The sequence below is a fragment of the Arachis hypogaea genome, chromosome 14 (assembly GCF_003086295.3).
Source record: "Arachis hypogaea cultivar Tifrunner chromosome 14, arahy.Tifrunner.gnm2.J5K5, whole genome shotgun sequence".
Classification (NCBI taxonomy): Eukaryota; Viridiplantae; Streptophyta; class Magnoliopsida; order Fabales; family Fabaceae; genus Arachis; species Arachis hypogaea.
Genome location: NC_092049.1, coordinates 35,581,215 through 35,600,155, shown reverse-complemented (window position 1 = coordinate 35,600,155; position 18,941 = coordinate 35,581,215).

Below are 18,941 nucleotides of genomic sequence, written 5' to 3'. Positions count from 1 at the left end.
TCACATAACCCACGGATATAGTGCCGGGCACACTCTTGCGATAGAAAAATCTGCCACTCCAGGGATATAGTGCCCTGCACACTCTCAATATCCAACAATCCAACAGGCTCAAACTCTTATTTCAATCATTATTCTTGGCCCATTTACTTTCAATCAACAAACGTATTCAGTTCACATCTTGCTTTTCCTGTAAAAATTCATTAATGAATCAGTATCTCCTTTACTTGAACACGGGTTTCTCTTGGTCTTACACGGGAAAGTAGATAGACTAGCTTCCAGCTAACATTTAACCCGACTATAAAGACTTTAGCATTCCTTCAACAAAAGCTGCAAAAAATACAGCAGCGATACTACTGGAAAGGACGGTTTCAATATTTCCCATACGCAATCCTTTGCATAGATGTTGGGGTGGACGTACACAAAGATGGAAAAGGCCCGCCAATATGCCCAATGTCCCTGCTGCAATATGATGAGAGGCTATTCCCCCCGGAACAAAAGGATCAAAACCTTCTACACCCCATGCGGGATTTACGGATTGAACCCTTCCGGTTAGGCCATAAGGATCGGACACCCATAAAAATCACTTTTCTCAAGTCAATTTTTTTTTTCAAAACAGAGCCACTTTCCGCAACATCTTTCCAAAACTTCCAAACAACTTCAAAACCATGCAAAATTCAAAATCTCTTCTGAAAGACTCAAAATCATTCATTTTAAATAAGGATTTGGTCATAAAATTCCTCAGCAAAGTCTCAAGACTTTAGGGAAGAATAACCTAACTCATTTCGTTAAATTTATTGAAAACCTCTAAAATCTTAGCTTCTTGATTTGAATAAAGGAAATAGAATTTAAACCAAAACTAAGTCATGTATCCAAATATTTCGAACCAATTTCAAAACCAACTTACTTAAACCAAAACCAAATCATTTAAACCGAAAACCAACTTCAATTTTATTCTAAAATCTGTAGCGTTTCCAAAGGGTTCGAAAATTGTTTTAATTTTGCTAAATCAAAATTTCAAAAAATACTTCAAACTTTTCCTAAAATGTCATAAGGTGAAGTTAGTTAATTGAAATTCAAGTTTCTTTTAAATCCACTAGAACTCCTCCAAATCTGTTTACTTAAATCAAATTCCAAAACATAAGAATTTTCAACTTTAAATTGACTTTAAAACATCATTCTTTTCTTAAATAATTACATTCAAAATATAATAATTTTTTAATAAAATAAGTTCAAACATAATTCATTTATCAATAATTCAATTCAAAGCATAATTCATTATTTTTAAAATAATATTTCAAATAAAGTCTCGGATTTTATAGAAATTTCGTCAGCATCTCCCCTAAAACTTGGACTTTGCCACCCTTTTCGGGTCCCAACCAAATCAATCCTCAATGCTTTCCAATGGGTTAAAGACCAAATCAGTTTCCAATAAAACAAAATTCAAACTTTCAGACTATAAAAATCATTTCAAATCAACCAATCCAGAAATCTCCAATTTAACAAAATCAGTCAATAGTGAAATCAAATAGACAACCATATTCATCCAAGACAAACCAGACAATTTATAAGACTTGCATAATCACCAGAAAAGCATTTTGCTCATCATATCAATTTATAGCGATTTCACTTTAAAATAAATTAGTTTTTATAAAAAGCCCCTACCTTGACAAGTTGAAACCATAACCCAAACGCGTCAACAGAACTCTTTTCTCTTAGCCCGAAACCAACGGCAACCGAGACGTCAGCCCTGATCACTTTCGCAGCAATGACAGTAACTTAAAAGCGACATCCAGCACTCAAAACATGACCCTATGTTACCAGAACTTCAGAGTATGTAACCAAACATAACAAAATACTAACGCAGGGGTTTTCAAAATATAAATACTTACTGTAATGACAAAACGAAGTGACCGAATCTCTGAATCGACCCGGCAGCAGCTCCGACAATAACCTTGAGCAACAGCAGCGAGCAAAAACCCCGGTGACAACAACTGTAATAACCACACAATGTAAAAAATCTTACCGGAACCCAAAAGAACAGAAACCAACTTAAAACCCTTACCGCCAGCGGATCTCAGTGGAAGTAGTGGCGTTCCTGGTGGCAGAGGCTCGGCCAGAAGTTTCGGCAGCAGCGGATTTGGCGGCGGTTCGGACGAAGATGGCGACGGCGATGCCACACACGCGTCTCTTCTCCTCGTGAACTCTCTCTCTCTCTCCTCAGCTTCAATGGTGAAGACGGCGGCTCCAAGGCGGACTAGCGGCGACAGCGATGGGTCGGACGCACGTCTCCTCTCCCCGCGGCTGAGCTCCTTTGCATACGTTCTTCCTCTCTGTTCCCTCTGTTCTTCACGCTCTCTCCCTCCTTTGTGCAAGACGGCGGTGCGGTGGTAGCTGGACGTGGTGGTGGTGGTGCAGCTGGTAGTGGTGGTCTCCCTCATCCTTCCTCTTCGGATCACAGCTCCCTCTCTTCTCTCTTTTCTCTGATTCCGTCTCTCCTTTCTTTTTCTTTCTTTCTTTCTATTTCTGATGTGTGTATGCGTGTGTTTTGTTGAACAAAATGGGGTTGCGACTGCTGTTTGTGTTTAGGGGGATTAGAGTTCAATTTGGTAAAAGTTAGGGTTAGGGTTTGTGTATTGTAATTGGGAATGGGTTAACTAGACTTTGGATATTCCTAAATCAATTTAGGTTATATTGTATTTATTTTAAAATCTAATTTAATCCCTCAAAATTACTTTAAAATTATTATTTAATTACCAATTTGTTAAATAACTCTCAATCAAATATTCTAATTTAAATTATAAGATAATATAATTAATTTTCTCTCTTTATAAAAATTAAAGTATTAATTTATATAAATATAAATTATTTAAATCAAATCATATAAAATTCTTATTAATTTATAACTACCAACTTTATATTTTAAATATAGAAAATAGCTCAATAATTGTAAAAATTATATAATTCTAAAACTTTAAATTGTAAATAGGAAAATAATCCATAATTATAGAGTTTGGATAAAAACCTTAATTTATTTCAAATCCAATTAATCAAAACTGCCTTTAATTATTCTCAATAAAATAATTTGAAATTAAAACTGTAATTAAATATATGATTTAAAATTAGTTCAAAATAGGACTTTTCAAAAGTTCTGGGTCTTACACTAAGACCTGCCACCTCTTCACTCCCGTTATACAGGGGTCGTATTTCTATTTGGACTTGTGAACTGGGAATCTTCTGAACCATTGCGGAGAACCACAACGGCAAAGCTCCGTAAGATTCTTCCCGTCCACCAAAAATTTTTGCTATCGACTTTTGCTTTGCCAACCAAACCTTTCGGTAACTAATAGTGTAGTTGAATCTTGCCTAGACTTCCGCAATTATAGATTTCACCTTTATGGATGGGTCAGATTCAACCAATGGCTTTATAACCTCAGCAATCATATCCGAGTCTAACTTGGAGTGATCCTGTGAGATCGTTTTCATGGAACATGTGTGCCTCCTGTTGTATCTCTGAATCTCCCAGCAAGCTTTCTTCTGTATCAAGCTAGCTCGAATAAACCAATCACACCCGCGTCCATAAGTCTTTCATTTTGCATAAAACATCTGTGGCTCAGATTCATAAACAATGTAATCGACTCTTTTGGAGATAGTGTAACCCTTAATTGCTGCAATGACTACTTTTCTAGAACCGTATTTCATTCCGATCTTGAACTCCTAGTCCTCACGATCAGCAACACATATAAAATGCATAGATTGTCGCTCATCGATCCGTCAAAACAAAATTAAGGAAATATACTACCCACTGCTCACATACCTATGTTCGCATATTCAGAAAACTCCGGTGCATGCATGGCATCAAGATCCAAGCTATGCATAAAAGGTGGAACGTCCATTGGTTGACTAATTGCGGGTGGAACCATTAAAGTTTCCATGACTGCCTCACCTCTCCCATCGCTGTCCTCGTCCTCGTTACCATCTTCATACGTAGCTTTGAGCTCCTCGTCGCTATCATTGTTCATTGCTTCGTGCGCTTCAGTTCTGTCATCTTACACATCTGGGTCATGTTGAACCTCATCCGCAGCTATATGTTCAAACTCAACATACAACTTAATCCTTGGATGTTGCACCTGAGTTTATTGGTGAATATGAAACATCTGTTGAATACTTGTTTCATCAACGATCGGCATAACCTCAAACTATATCAGGCCGTCAAATACGACAACCGGACTATGGTAGAGAATGTTGCTCACCCTCTTTAAAATATCACTCTCTATACTCTGACAGAGCCCGTACTGTAGTTCCACGAACGTTATATTGCATAGAACCACAAACGAAAATGTGCTCTCACAAGCAAAGCTCACGCCCTCATATGTATTTTATATAACCTCACTGTTGTGGTAAACCACTATATTTGTAGTGTCGTCCATCACACCAAGAGTAGAGGAAAACACCTCTCTCGCAATGTAGTAAAATAGTAACGAGCTCTGATTTTTATAGGCAGAGGACTCACATCGCAGGTTCTATATTGCAAAGTCATCCAACCAGCGTTTGTCACGTGTCCAACATGTAAGGTATGCGTTGGCTTGTTGCTCACCACGTAGACAGCATGCAGGATGCATGTTCTTTCTAATTGGGCCATGTGTCCATCACGCAGCATGTGTACTGAGTCAGTACGTGACCTACGTGTTGCACCTACTGTATCTGCAACATCCACTCACTGTATATACACCAAAAAGCTCCATTTTCATATTAAAATTTTTTAGCCTTATATATACATACATGGCCTTTATTCCTCTTGAAAAGAAAAAGGTTATTGTGCTACACTACTAGCTACTAGAAAATTTATGTCTATTATAAGTATATTTATATAGCTAAATTTAAATTATAAATATATTTAAAATAAAAATATTTTAAAAAAAAGTGTATATTTAGCTAGAAATTCAATAATCAATAGCAAATCACTCAAAATTAATATTATATTAAAAAAATAAAAAAATAAAATAAAATTTAATGTTAATAACGGTTTATGAAACTTTTAAAATAACATATACTTCAAAATATTGTGATGCTTTAAAACTGTTACGATAACAGTAGTGGTAAATCATTACTAAAAGCTATTGTAATTTACTGATGATAATCTCAATTGCACCCGGAGTAGGACCCAAATTCACAAGGAGGAGGCTTAAATTAAAAAAAAAAGTAATAATTTTATATAAATATATACATTTTTCTCTAATATAATTATATTTTTTTCACAAAAATTTATAAACTTTTATTTCGTGATTTATATTAAAATAATCTCTTGTTTAAATTTAATATGTAACAATATTTATCTTGTTAAATTTGATTTAATATCAGAACTAAAAATAAGTAAATAAATGAACTCAATAAAAAAATTAATGGACAATACTAATATAATTTTTTAAATTAATTAATTAGTTAATTATCAAACTAAAATTTTTCAAATATAAATAAAATATCTTTTTTGTCTTTAAAAATTAGTTGAGATAAGAAAGAATAGTATCTATTTATTAATTGATATTCTTTATTTTAAAATTATATAATACTTTTTAATTTTATCTCTTAAATAATTTTGTTTGTAACAACTATTTTAGATTAAAAAAGTATTTTATGTTATAAATATTATATCAAATAAATTTTCTAATTGAATAAGAGGTAATTAACATGTAAAAATTATAATGAGTAGTAGAACAATTGTTTCAAAGCATAGAAGTTAATTTGATATATTAAAATATACATATTTTTTTACACAATCATTTAATTATATTTATTTTTTTAGATAACTATTTACATGATGAATGAAAAAGATAGTTTTTTTAATTATAATATATAATTAAATAGATACATAAAATTTTTAATCTGAGATTATATCAAAATTAAATTAAAAAATATATAAAAATTTTAATTATTTAAAAAAAAGAGAAAATAATTATAAATTAAGTTTTTATTATTTGATATAAACATACTTTTCATATACAGATTTAGTTTTTTTTTTTGTATTTATATATAAATCTAGTTTCAAATTATAAATATTAGTATATTAATAGGTACTAATGTGCCAATTAATTCAATTTTTTATCATTGAATGTGTATAAAAATTAATAAAAGTAAAATTATTAAGGATGACAAATTCTCTATAATTTAATTAAAATATTTTAAAATCAAGTTTTAGAAATAAAAAAATATTTTTACAAATTATATATAATGAATAGTATTTTAAGAATAAAACTGTTCACTAACTCTTTTTAATTTTTATACCTTTATTATATTTTTAGTATCATTAATAATATTTAATAAAATTTATTTTAGTATACATATTTTTGTCCTTACTACTAAAATTTTTTGAGTCCGTCACTGATTACACCGTTGCTAAATGTCGATTAGAAAGTCTCCCCATTCTAGCAATTAAGCATCACTAAAATTGTTGCAAATAATTAGTGATAATTTTACCGGCTATTGTCCAAAACGGTCGCTAAATATTTTGGTGAATTTAGCTATATAGTTCCATAAAATTTTAAACATGATGAAAATCGTGACTAAGTTACTATTTTATTGTAGTGTTTGGAGACCACATGTAAAAAATTGTCAACATTTTTGTTGAAATATCATTAAATATAAAATTTAAACAAGAAAAAATATAATTAGATATTGTAAGTTATTAAATCTTGACTCTCCAAAAATATGTATTGATTTCCTCTTTGGGCATGTAATCTGAGTTGTGGCAATAACTCATCAGAAGAAGATTAGACTGCTTATAATAGTTTGATGATTATAATAGTTGTGATTTACCTACTGACTTTTAATTAAGGTTCTACCTGCAGGGACTATTATATGTGAAATAATTTCCTTTATAATTTCGGATACGAAATTGTAAGGTAATATATATAAGTGAGTAAATACTTAAATTGGTCTTTAATATTTATTTTGAACCTTAAATTAAATCTTAAATTTTTAATTACTTTATTTTAAATCCACAATTTTTATTTTGGTAGCTCATGCTAATCTCTTGAGTGATTTTCATTAACATTATATTGATATAGACGATTAATATCACATGTCAAAACATAATTCGACTATATATAATAATGGGTGATGACGTCTTAGATAGTGGCATGTGACATATCGATATAAACGATAATATTACGTGTTATAATGATATTTTTACCAGAGTGATGTTAGATAGCCAAAAATTAATTACAATATAAAAATGTCATATAAAAATTCTCATTCTCTTGATAAGCAAGTGATATACACCTTTAATCTAGAATTGTGAAGGCAAAGGTGATGATTTCGGGAGATAATTTGGTGAAAGATAGCTTCAATATCATTGGCCCGAATAATAAAACTATTGAAATCGGAGTGCGGTATGAACGAATAGAGGTACTGTATGCACTTATTGTGCACACGTTGGATATGAAGTTAAAACGTGTAATTTTTGTATAGAAGACTCACTGCAGGAGATTACAAAACAAAATGTTATAGGTGAACAGGTGAAGGCAGACCAGGTTGGGATTAGAGTGATGCTAAAGGAGAGAAGCTCAGAAGAAATAACAAACAAGACCTCTGAACACTACTCAACTCCAAGAAAAAAATCACTCCCAGCTTGCTTTTTAGACAGCCTTTCGAAATTGAACATGGGAGGGCAGAATTCTAAAAAAATAGATAACTCAGTGTCAAATATGGAGAATGAAAAGACAGAGAATAATGTGAATGCAGAAGTAACAAACCTTTCTATTGCAAATTCTGATATGGAAACTCAAAAAGAAGCGGCTGTTGTTGAAGATGTCATGCGGTCGAAAAATCAAGATGTAGAAGTGAAGATAAGAGAGCTAGGTAAATTGCCTTCAATTAAAATATTGGCTAGACAGAATTTGGAAAAAAAATCAGCTAGAATCAGGATAAAAAAAGAGAGCCTCTGAGGAAGATATGGGAGGAGATGCGAAGAAATTCTGTCCTAGCAGGGAAGAGACCATTGAAATGATGGTGGAGGGTGCCAGCCTTCAATTGGCAATGAAGGTCCTGAGCTGGAATTGTCGGGGTTTTGGGAGACCCCTGAAAATCCAGAACTTGAAAGGGATTTGCCGATCCCACTCCTCCGAAATTGTGTTCATTTGTGAAACTAAGAACCAATCTCGACAGGTTGAGAGGAAGATAGGAGGTTGTGGCTTTAATGAATGGAGTTTGGTGAATCCGAATGGTACCGCTGGAGGTTTGGCACTAGCTTGGAGGGAAGGAACGGAAATAAAAGTGATTCGAAAAGAGGTCTACTTCATTGCAGCAAAAGTTACAGATTTAACAATTAATAAGATATAGGTGTTGGTTGGTGTGCACTTGAGCAACCTAGAACAAACTGGGCTATTACAGTTCAATGAGCTTTCTTCTATAATCAACCAGATGCAAGAAGAAGTAGTTGTGATAGGTAATTTTAACGCCATTGTAAACCAACAAGAAAAGGAGGGAGGTAGTGACAAATCTCCTTCCTCTATTACTGCGTTTACTGACTTTATTGATGGAAATGCACTCGTTGATTTGGGTATGGTTGGGAGACCATTTACATGGACAAATAGAAGAAGGGGTCAAAAGCTTATCAAAGAACGCATTGACAGGGGGCTGGCAAAAGAAGAGTGGCTGAATTTTTATCCTTTGACAACAATTTATAGACTCTCTGAGAATGGCTCTGACCATGCCCCCTCCTTTTAGACACTAATCCAATTATGGAGAAGTCTAAAATGAGGTTTAAATTTCAAGAGAGATGGTGTAGTCAAGTGGACATTAGAGATATTATTACAAAGGCTTGGAGAACGGAAGTAGAGGGCTCGGCTATGTTTATTTTGGCATAAAACTAAAAATCTGTAGGCATAAACTAGTGCAGTGGCAGCAGCAATGCAAGTCGAACTCAAGAAAAGAAATTAAAGATCTTTTGAGAGAAATTGAAGTGCTGCGGGAAGCAGGAGTTAATGGCGGGGAAGTGATTGATGAGCTAGAGAGAAAAGTCGAGTCGGCTTACGATAAAGAATAAAGTTACTGGAGAGAAAAATCTCGTATTAAGTGGCTACAAGCAGGTGACAGAAATACTAAATTCTTCCATCGAAGTGTCCAATCTAGAAATCAGAATAATAAAATCTGAAGACTAGAGAGGACTGATGGTGGAGTAGCTACAACTCATGATGGGATTGCTTTAGTGGCTAAAGAGTATTTTAAGAAGATTTTCTCTGCTTCAGAAACTTCTGATCCGAACCTGATGTTTGAAGATTTTGTGCCTAAAGTGACAAACTCTATGAATAGAAGCTTATTAAGGCCAGTGTCGAGGGAGGAAATTAAGCGGTCAACCTTTAGCGTCACCCACAAAGTGCACCAGGAGAAGACAGATTTACAGCCAAATTTTTTCAATTCTACTGGAATATTGTGGGAGAAGATGTCACTCGGGCAGTCAGGAGTTTTTTTATTAGTGGAATAATTCTTAAGAGTTTCAACCATACCCATATTTTCTTCATTCCAAAAGTCTCAAATGCCAGTAATATGACTCAGGTGAGACCTATCAGCCTTTCTTCCGTTGTTTACAAGATTATTTCTAAAGTCTTGGTTCATAGGCTACAAGGTATTATGAACAAATTAATTAGCCCTAATCAAAGTACTTTTTTAAGGGGAAAGCTAATTTCTGATAATATCCTTATAGCCCATGAATGTATGCATTACTTAAAAAATAAGAAGAAAGGCTTAGAGACTGAGATGGCTATTAAATTAGATATGAGCAAGGCATGTGATAGAGTTGAATGGTAGTTCTTATGGTTTATGATGGATAAGTTGGGATTTCATTCTAGATGGATTGATTGGGTTTGCGAGGTGGTGACTATAGTTTCTTACTCTGTTGTTGTGGAAGGTCAACCCTTTGGTTTTTTTAAGACAAATAGAGGCATCCGACAAGATGACCTTTATCTCCATATCTATTCTTATTTTGTGCAGAAGGATTATCCGTTTTGCTACACAAGACAGAGCAAAACAGTCTCATTCAAGGTATTCAGATCAATCGAAGAAGTCCTATTGTTAATCATCTTTTATTCGCTGACGACTCTATACTCTTTTGCAAGGCTAATCCTCGATCTTGTGATCATATTTTGGAACTTCTAGAGACTTATGAGGAGTTTAGTGGTCAAAAAGTTAATTTAGATAAATCAGCTATCTTTTTCAGTAATAACACCCCTGCTGATATCCGAATCTCTCTTGCTAAACAGTTGCATATTAGACACGTAAGAGCTCAAGACAAGTAACTGGGGCTACCTTATGTTGTCCAACACTCTAAAAAGGCTACTTTTGGGCTGATTAAAGAGAAAGTTAGGAAGAAAGTGCAAGGGTAGAAAAGACGCCTTTTGTCATCGGCTGTTAGACATGTACTTATCAAGGCAGTGGGAGAAGCAGTGCCTATTTATTTGTTATGTTGCTTCAAGCTCCCAGATACTCTTATTAAAGAGATTCACAGTATTTTAGCTTAATTTTGGTAGGGTCAAAAGGGTTCAGAATGAAAAATAGCTTGGGTTAGTTGGGATACTATGACGAGAGCTAAGAAAGAAGGTGGTTTGGGGTTTAAAGATTTAGGAGCTCAGAACCTAGCTCTATTGGCAAAACAGTGCTGGAGAATAGTCAAACAACTCCAATTTTTACTAGTCAGAATGCTCAGAGGAAAATATTTTAGATACAGTAATGTAATGCAAGCCCTCCACCATCGAATAACCTCTATCCATCCTATGTGCCAACGCTGCAACAGAGAAGAAGAGTCCATAAATCATTGTTTTTTTTATTCCCAATTTCAAAAGAAACAAGGACAAAATGTAATTTACAGGAGGTCCTTGATGCTGGAGAAAAAGAACACTTTCATCAAGCTTGGAAGCACATCAAATTATTTTTCCAGTTAAGGCTTAATGGTGCTCACCTCCTCCATCTTGCGGCTATTGTGTATTGGTGCGTCTGGAATGCTTGTAATCGCCATGTATTTGAGAAAGAATCTCCATCATCGGACTCTATCGCTGCATCTGCATTAAAGCTTCTTCAAGAACTTGCTGCAATCCCACATTGAAGTGCTATTTCTTATTTTAAATTAGGTATTATTATTGTACTCTTTTGAGTACATTTGGGAGAACTCCAATTCAGTTTGTACTAGCCTAATAGTTGGGTTTTTTTTTTTACAATTCTATTCCTAATGAATATAATTCTTTGCCTTTGGAAAAAAAAGTGATATACACATTCTTATTACTTATTCTCCATATCGCCTACCATTTTTCTGTGTGCTTGGAATTATTAATGTTCTTTCCAAAATCAATTTCAGTTTCTTCCAAATTAAATTCCTAAAATTCCTCAATCACATTATTATCCATTAAAATACAATTTTCCTGCAGAAATTATGGAGGTTAAATTTAAAAATTTTAACAACTTCTACTGCACAACTCATATTTTACATATAAACTATTAGAAAATAAAAAATAAAAGATAAGATAAAATAAATTTTTAAAAATAATTATTAACTCATCATATTAAAATTAATAAATAAGCATACATATGAATATTAAATAAAAAATATTAAAATAATTAAAATTATGACTTATTTGTGCACATATGAGATAATTTGAAAAATACAATAAGACGCATAGTTTAAAATTTAGTAACATTAATTATAAAAATTTATTAATTATAGACATCATATGTATGAAATTATGAATATTATGAGTACAAAATTATGGATGTTATTAATATGAAATTATCGATGTTATGCGTATAAATTTATGGATGTTATGAGTAAATTTATCAATTGAATAAATTAATTTAAGAATTTGACATTTTTTTAAATTCAATTATAAAAAAATTTAAAAACATCTGTGTTAATTTGATAGTTACTTATGTAATAACTAAAAAATAATATGTGTATAGATGTAATATCTAATAAACATGAATTTAATTTTTAGATGTTAGTTGTATGTAATTATGGATGTTATGTATATGAATTTATGAATGTTATGTGTATAAACTCAGTTAGTACAGTATAATTATAGATGCACATAAAAAAAATTAAATCAGTTTATTACCATACCTCATCAAAGCTAACGTGGTTTTTCATATTCTCGAAAATTGATTGACGGATAATAATTTCATCGGGTGAGTTTGTCTGTTTTTCAAATTATTCTTCAACTCCTTCTTGTAAATTTTCTTGGCCTATTCCAATTGTACTTGTAATTGAAATAGAGTTGTGATTTTTAGCTGGAAGGAATAAACAACCTTCATGATCCAAATTAACAATGAAAAACTTATTAAACCAAACTTAAACATTTGTCAACGTTTGTAATAATAATAAATGAAGTAAAGAAAATAAAAATTAATTACAATTAAAATAATTTAATGAATATTATTACCATTTTTATTGTTATTAGTAATTATTATATTCTTAAATCTAAGATTTAAATCTCTCTTTAAAGATGTCATTTTTTCGGTGTCTATTTATTAAGTATGAAAGAGAATAATATGACATTATAACATTTAAATTATAAAAAAATATTAAAAAATAATTACAAAAATGTCTAATAATTAAAGATATGATATTATAATTAATATTATTAATAAGTGGAATTGATAAAAATATAATAAGTAAATTAATAAAAAAGTGAAATAAAAATTAAAATATTAAGTTATATAAATAAAATAAATTATAAAAAATTTTACCTAATTATAACTGAAAATTTTTTGTTACCAAACTTTTTTCCTTTTACAGTAGACTAATTTAGTATCATGTGTCCTAGCATAATTTGTCAGGTATCATTATTTATTTCACCAGCATGTCATTATTATACGTGATTCAATTGGTTTTAAATTTCAATAAGCAACTCAATATAAAATTAGAGGTCATGAATCTAATTAGTTGCTGAACCAATCTTTTCTATTTTTTTATAAATTCAAAATTTTAACTAATTTTAAATTTATTAATTTTTTATCTATTTATTTACATATAACTTAAAATAAATCCTCATCACATAATAGAAAAATTATTTCAAAAAACTTACGATAGAATAAACTATTTTATAAACAACATATATAACAACATAATAAATGTTAAAAATTCATTTCTTTCTCTGTAATTGGACATAATTCTCATTGTTCAGGTGTAAAATTATTGGATAGTAATTCGAAGAGTCTTTTCAATTAAATATAACACATTATTGAATCCAACCTAAATGTAAAATATGTAACTTGGTGATGATGACGAAAGCTGATTTACCGTTGTATTGTTAATTTGTTTGTTTTTTTATTGCGCGAGATCATTGATTCTTTTCCAATTCCAGATATATATTATATTATATAGCTATGGTTTATAAACGAAGATATGGATGGGTTTGATTTTGATGATGAATTTAAAAGGAAAGGAAATAGGAAAAAAAAGGTATTAATATCTACATAAAAGATAAATCTAGTCATTCTCTTTAACTATTTCTCAAACAAATTTTTTTAACAATTTTCATATAAATGGTCATTTTTCTTAATTAATTAGTGTTAATGGCCGTTAAGAAATTAAATAAGTCTTAAATAAGTTTTAATTTCCCATCAAATAGGATAAATTGGACCATAGCCAAAAAATGCATATTTTAGTCGTCATATAATTATCTTATTACAATAGCATATTTATATATTATAAAATTTATCTATATTAAATTGATATAAAAAATAATTGTACAATCAAATTTAAAACTTTAAAAATATTTATAAAACTTTTGTTTAGTGCAATATGTTGTGAAAATTAAAAAGAAATTAATGAATTTTAAAATATTAATAATAATGACTTTATGAAATAAAAAAAATTATTTTAGGGACTAATTTGATTTGCGCTCTTTAATATAGTTTTCAAATTGCTCTATTAGAGTTTTTCTATGCCTTAAACTATGTTTGGTTGGAAGGAAAGAAATAGAGAGGAAGGAAATAGAAAGGAAAGAAAGAAAAGGAAAGAAATTGAGTGGATTTTTATTTTCCTTAGATGTGTTTGGATGAAAGGAAAATAAGAAGGAAAGAAATGTTATAAAAAGACAATTTTATCCTTATATTATAAATGATATAGAAAAAACATAAAGGGATAATATTGGAAGTAGAGAGAGAGATTTAATTTTCTCTCCATTTTCTCTCCATTGTTGGAAGGAAAGAAATTGGTGGATCCCACCAATATTTTTCCATCCATTTTCCTTCCCCTCCCATTTCTCTCCTCAACCAAACAAGGAAAAATAACTATTTTCCTTCCTATTTCTTTCCCTCCCTTTTCTTTTCTCCCATTTTCACCTCAAACAAATATAAAAGGATTTTTTTTTCTTTCTTTCTTTCCAACTTTAATTATATTCTCTAATTCTCTTCTTATTCTTCCAAATCTTTTTTCTCATCTAAATCCATTTCTGTAACTTTCTCTCCTTTTTCCATTCTTTTTATTTTTCTTATATTTTTCTTATTCTATCATCATCACACCCTCATTCATATCGTAAACTCAAAAAGGGGAGGAAACCGACATCCGAACCCAAGGAGCATGGAAGAAGAGGAGGAATTGATGTTTGTGACAGAGGAAGACTTCTCTAAAGACTAGAGGCATGTACTAAGAGTCTATTTGATCGTATGTTTGCTGATAAGGTGTTTATAATAAGAACCATTAACAATGCACATTAAAGGGTGTTAAGAGGAAGCCGAATGGATTTATATAGTGGAATTAGGATCAAATCAATTCCAATTTTTCTTTGAGAACAAGTTAGATATTCTCAGAATTGAGAAGAGATCCCATGACTCTTTAAGAATTATGTTTTACATGTTCGGAGGTGGACCAAGTACACCAGCGGTTTGGCGACCTTTATGAAGACGAAGGCCAGACTGGTATGTAGTTCCTTTAATATTATTAATAACTTCATATGTTATCTGTTTTGCAACTGGTGTAGTTGAAGTCGTTGAAACGCAAGGCTACATTGGTGGAGATGTTCAAGTACACACACGCTGAAAGAGAACAAAGCGAAATTTGTTGATCAGTAGCGATCTCAGGATTATTATGTGAGTAGACATACATCTGATTATCTTCTGCTACAAAATTATTAGAGATTAACTATATATCTATCTTACTAATCACATTAACTTGTGCTAATTGTATAGGAGTCCTACACACAGAGATTAGAGGCCGCGACTCAGCAGTCTCAGCAAAGTGGGAGGAAGCCACCGATGGAACTACAGCCTCAGTCGTCGTCGACCCCGATGCGGTTTGGCGCGAGACCACCTTAGTCCTGTACAAGAACTGTGTATACATGATGGGGTTATTCTTCGCCAGTAGCCTCCGCACCTCAATATTGAGGCTGTCGCCAGGCTTTGCCACCAATCAAGCTATCATCCCGAGGAAGGCGTGAATTTGAGACTCCAGGTATAGGAGCTCCAATGCAGCCTTCACTAGCAAGCTCAAGAGCTTAACGGTTATCGGGAGTGGTATCAGGAGATCCTCATCTGCGTGACATCTACAGATGAGCTCAGGATGGAGTTTAGGGAGTCGCTGGAGCGGATCCAGCATATAGAGGTTCAGATGGAGGTGTACCAAGCCCAGATGCACGCCGCTGGCATCGACCCTGCTGGTGGCAGCATCTTTGCTGGTGGCAGCGGTCCTGCTGCAAGTGGCAGAGATAACGCTGGTGGCACACGGACATCGTCATCACCTCCTGCACCGCCGACTCAAGGCCACAGGACTAATGACGATGACGACTACCTGGATCTATAGATATTAGGTTTTTATTTTATTGTTTCATAGATTTATTTAATATACTTGACTTTTATTTAATTTGCATATTGTATTATTTATTTATTTTAAAAAAATCTTTCATTATTTATGAATTGACAAATTAAAATTGACCATTTATTTTCAAAATAAAAAAAATTGACATTACCTTTGGAATTACTGTAGGAATAATCCGACGGTAACATGGCGCGAAACAACATGTTTTGGCGCCAACATTACCGTTAGAAAAATCCGCCGGTAACTAGTTGGTTTCCTGAGCTAGTAATCCGTCACAAAATCCGACGGTAATTACCCTCGGACAAAATAAATCCAATGGTAAATATTTACCGGCGAGGTTTATACCGTCTGATTGTTTCCGATGGTAAATTGATTACTGTTGGATATATTAGAAGAATCTGACGGAACTCAGCATTTTTCTTATGTTGTCAGGAAAGAAATGATTCCATTGAGGAAGAAAATCAGGAAATAATTGTCTTAGCCGTTAGTACTAAAAAAGAAAATCTGATTCCAAAGTCTACTTCCATTAATTTGGAGAATCCAGAAGAAAAAGAAGAAAGTCCCTTTGTACCTTGGATGGTTGTCAAGAAACCTCAAAGAAAAAACAAATAAGGATCAAGGGAATTAAATGCCAAGCAAAATAGGGAAGGTTACAATACCCAATGTGATGCTCTTTGCAATAATGAAGATAACCAAGAAAGAGAGAAAATCATCCAGCATTCAAGCCAATCAAACCAATCAAGTCGAGGTCAAAGAAGGAAGTTAACATAAGGACAAGTCAGCAATATGACAAGACAAATTTTTAGAGCAAAAATAAAAAATTCATGTTGAAGACTAATAATCCAACAAAGAATAATCAAGGAAAGAGTGCAGAGATAAACAGAAAATAACCTAATGCACAACCCAAATCGGCAAGTACTAACCAGATTCAACAAAGGAGCAATATCAACACTGAACCAAGTCATGAATTGCAAGAGGCAAATAAACAGAACTAGAAAAACCATCACGAATATTGGAACCAGTTCCAAAGGCTTATCAAAGAATTTTACACAAAATATCAACAAAAAAACTATATTTCTACCAATGAAACTTTTGATCCTTTCTCTAATGCTGTCGTAACCATGGTTATGGGTGGGAGTAAGTCAAAGGAACATTATGTCCACTACAAAGATAAACCGCCTGAACTTGAGGAACAGGGTGATGAAAGTGTGAAAATGGCGATTGACATGAATAACTTAGAAGATTCTGTTTCCGATGGGAATGTAGCTGATGCAGAAATGGTCCCTAAGGCTAGGGAAGCCTGATTGAGGCAGTTTTTAAACCAGGGAGTTCTTTTCTCCTCGCTTTTACCCTTTTAACTCTTTTTAGTTTATTATAAATATTTAGTTTGGAGTTGTAAAGGAGCCTCTGCGAAAGGCTTCATTTATTTAATCATAGACGTTATATTTAAATATAAAACTGAATTGTGCATTCTTTTGGAAACTCGTGTTTCAGGAGTGAAAGTTGATTCCATTATTAAAAGATTGGGTTTTGGTGCTTGGTGCACCAGTGAGGTTGATGGTTTTTCAGGAAGTATTTGGTGCTTCGGATGAAGAATTCATCGAATGTTAAATCTCTCATCACCCACAAACAATTTTTCCATATGGGAGTTCAGTGGGAAAATGATACTCCTTGGCTTTTCATTGCAATTCATGAAAGTCTAAGAGTAGAAATCGAAGAGAGCTCTGGAAAAGTCTAGAAGATATTACTGCCAATTCTAATGGTCCCTGGTGTCTAGGAGGAGATTTCAACTCTGTGATGTGCCTTAGTGATATAGGGAGTTCTTCTAACCTTTTCTTGGACACAAATATATTTAATGATTGTGTACTTAAATGTGAGCTTAAGGATTTAGGTTTCTCTGGACCCTCCTTTACGTGGCAGAGGGATAACACCAGAAGAAGGTTGGAACGTTTCTTAAGTAATCTTGATTTTTCTAATGTTTTTTCAAGTATTGGTATTAAACACTTACCTAAACTAAAGTGGACCACCTTCCTATCCTTCTCAATTTTCATATGGCTCAACAGAAAGGAGGAGAACAAATTTTAAATTTTTGTTTTCTTGGATTCTTCATAAGGACTACAATAATATGCTAAAAAATAGTTGGGACAGTCAAAGTGATTTCTTGCATAATATAACTAGTTTCATGGAGAAAGCAAAAACTTGGAACAAAGAAGTATTTGGAAATATTTTCCATAAAAAACAACGTATCATTTTCTAGATTGGAGGGTATTAGCAACAAGTTGTCCTTCACTTCCAACCCTTATATGGACAAGCTCCAAAAGTACTTATGGAAGGAATATGAAGTTATAGCCATAAAAAAAGCTGTTGGCAACAAATATCAAGATGTAATATCGTTCTTTTTGGAGATAAAAATTCAAAATATTTTCATCAAAGGGCCAACGGAAGAAGGAAGTGAAATAAAATCATAGCCTTGAAAAATGATCATGACGAGTGGGTTGATGATGTGGTCAAATTGAAAGCTTGGGGTGTTGATTTTTTTAAATCCTTATAATGCTCTAGTTTTCTTTTTTTTTTTTTTTCTGTCACTAACAGATTTCCTAGGTTACATGTTGCTGATTTTAAAGAAATTGGCAAGGATGTCTTCATGGAGGAGGTTAAAAAAGTGGTATTTTCTATGGGCAGCTAGAAGGCTCCAGGTAATGACGGCCTTCTAGCAAAATTTTACCAACAAGTTTGGAGTGTGGTGGCTAACTCCCTCACAGATTGGATTAAGTTGATTTTTAGGGAGCCCAGCAATATTGCAAACATTAGCAGAACTCTGATAGCTATTAAATTTTGGGCATTTTAGAACTATCAGTTTATGTAATGTTTGCTACAAATTTGTCACGAAAATTATTGCTTCAAAGCTAAAAAATTTTATGCCTATTCTCATCTCTAGCACACAATCTAGTTTTGTTCCTGGCAAGATTAGTGCAGACAACATCCTAGTCGCCCCAGAAGTCATACATACCATGCAAAATAGAAAACAAGGGAAAGGTCTTATAGCAATAAAGATCGATCTGGAGAAGGCATATGACAGACTTAAATGGAGAAGGCATATGACAGACTTAAAGAAATGGGCATCCCAGAAAAGATAATTAATATC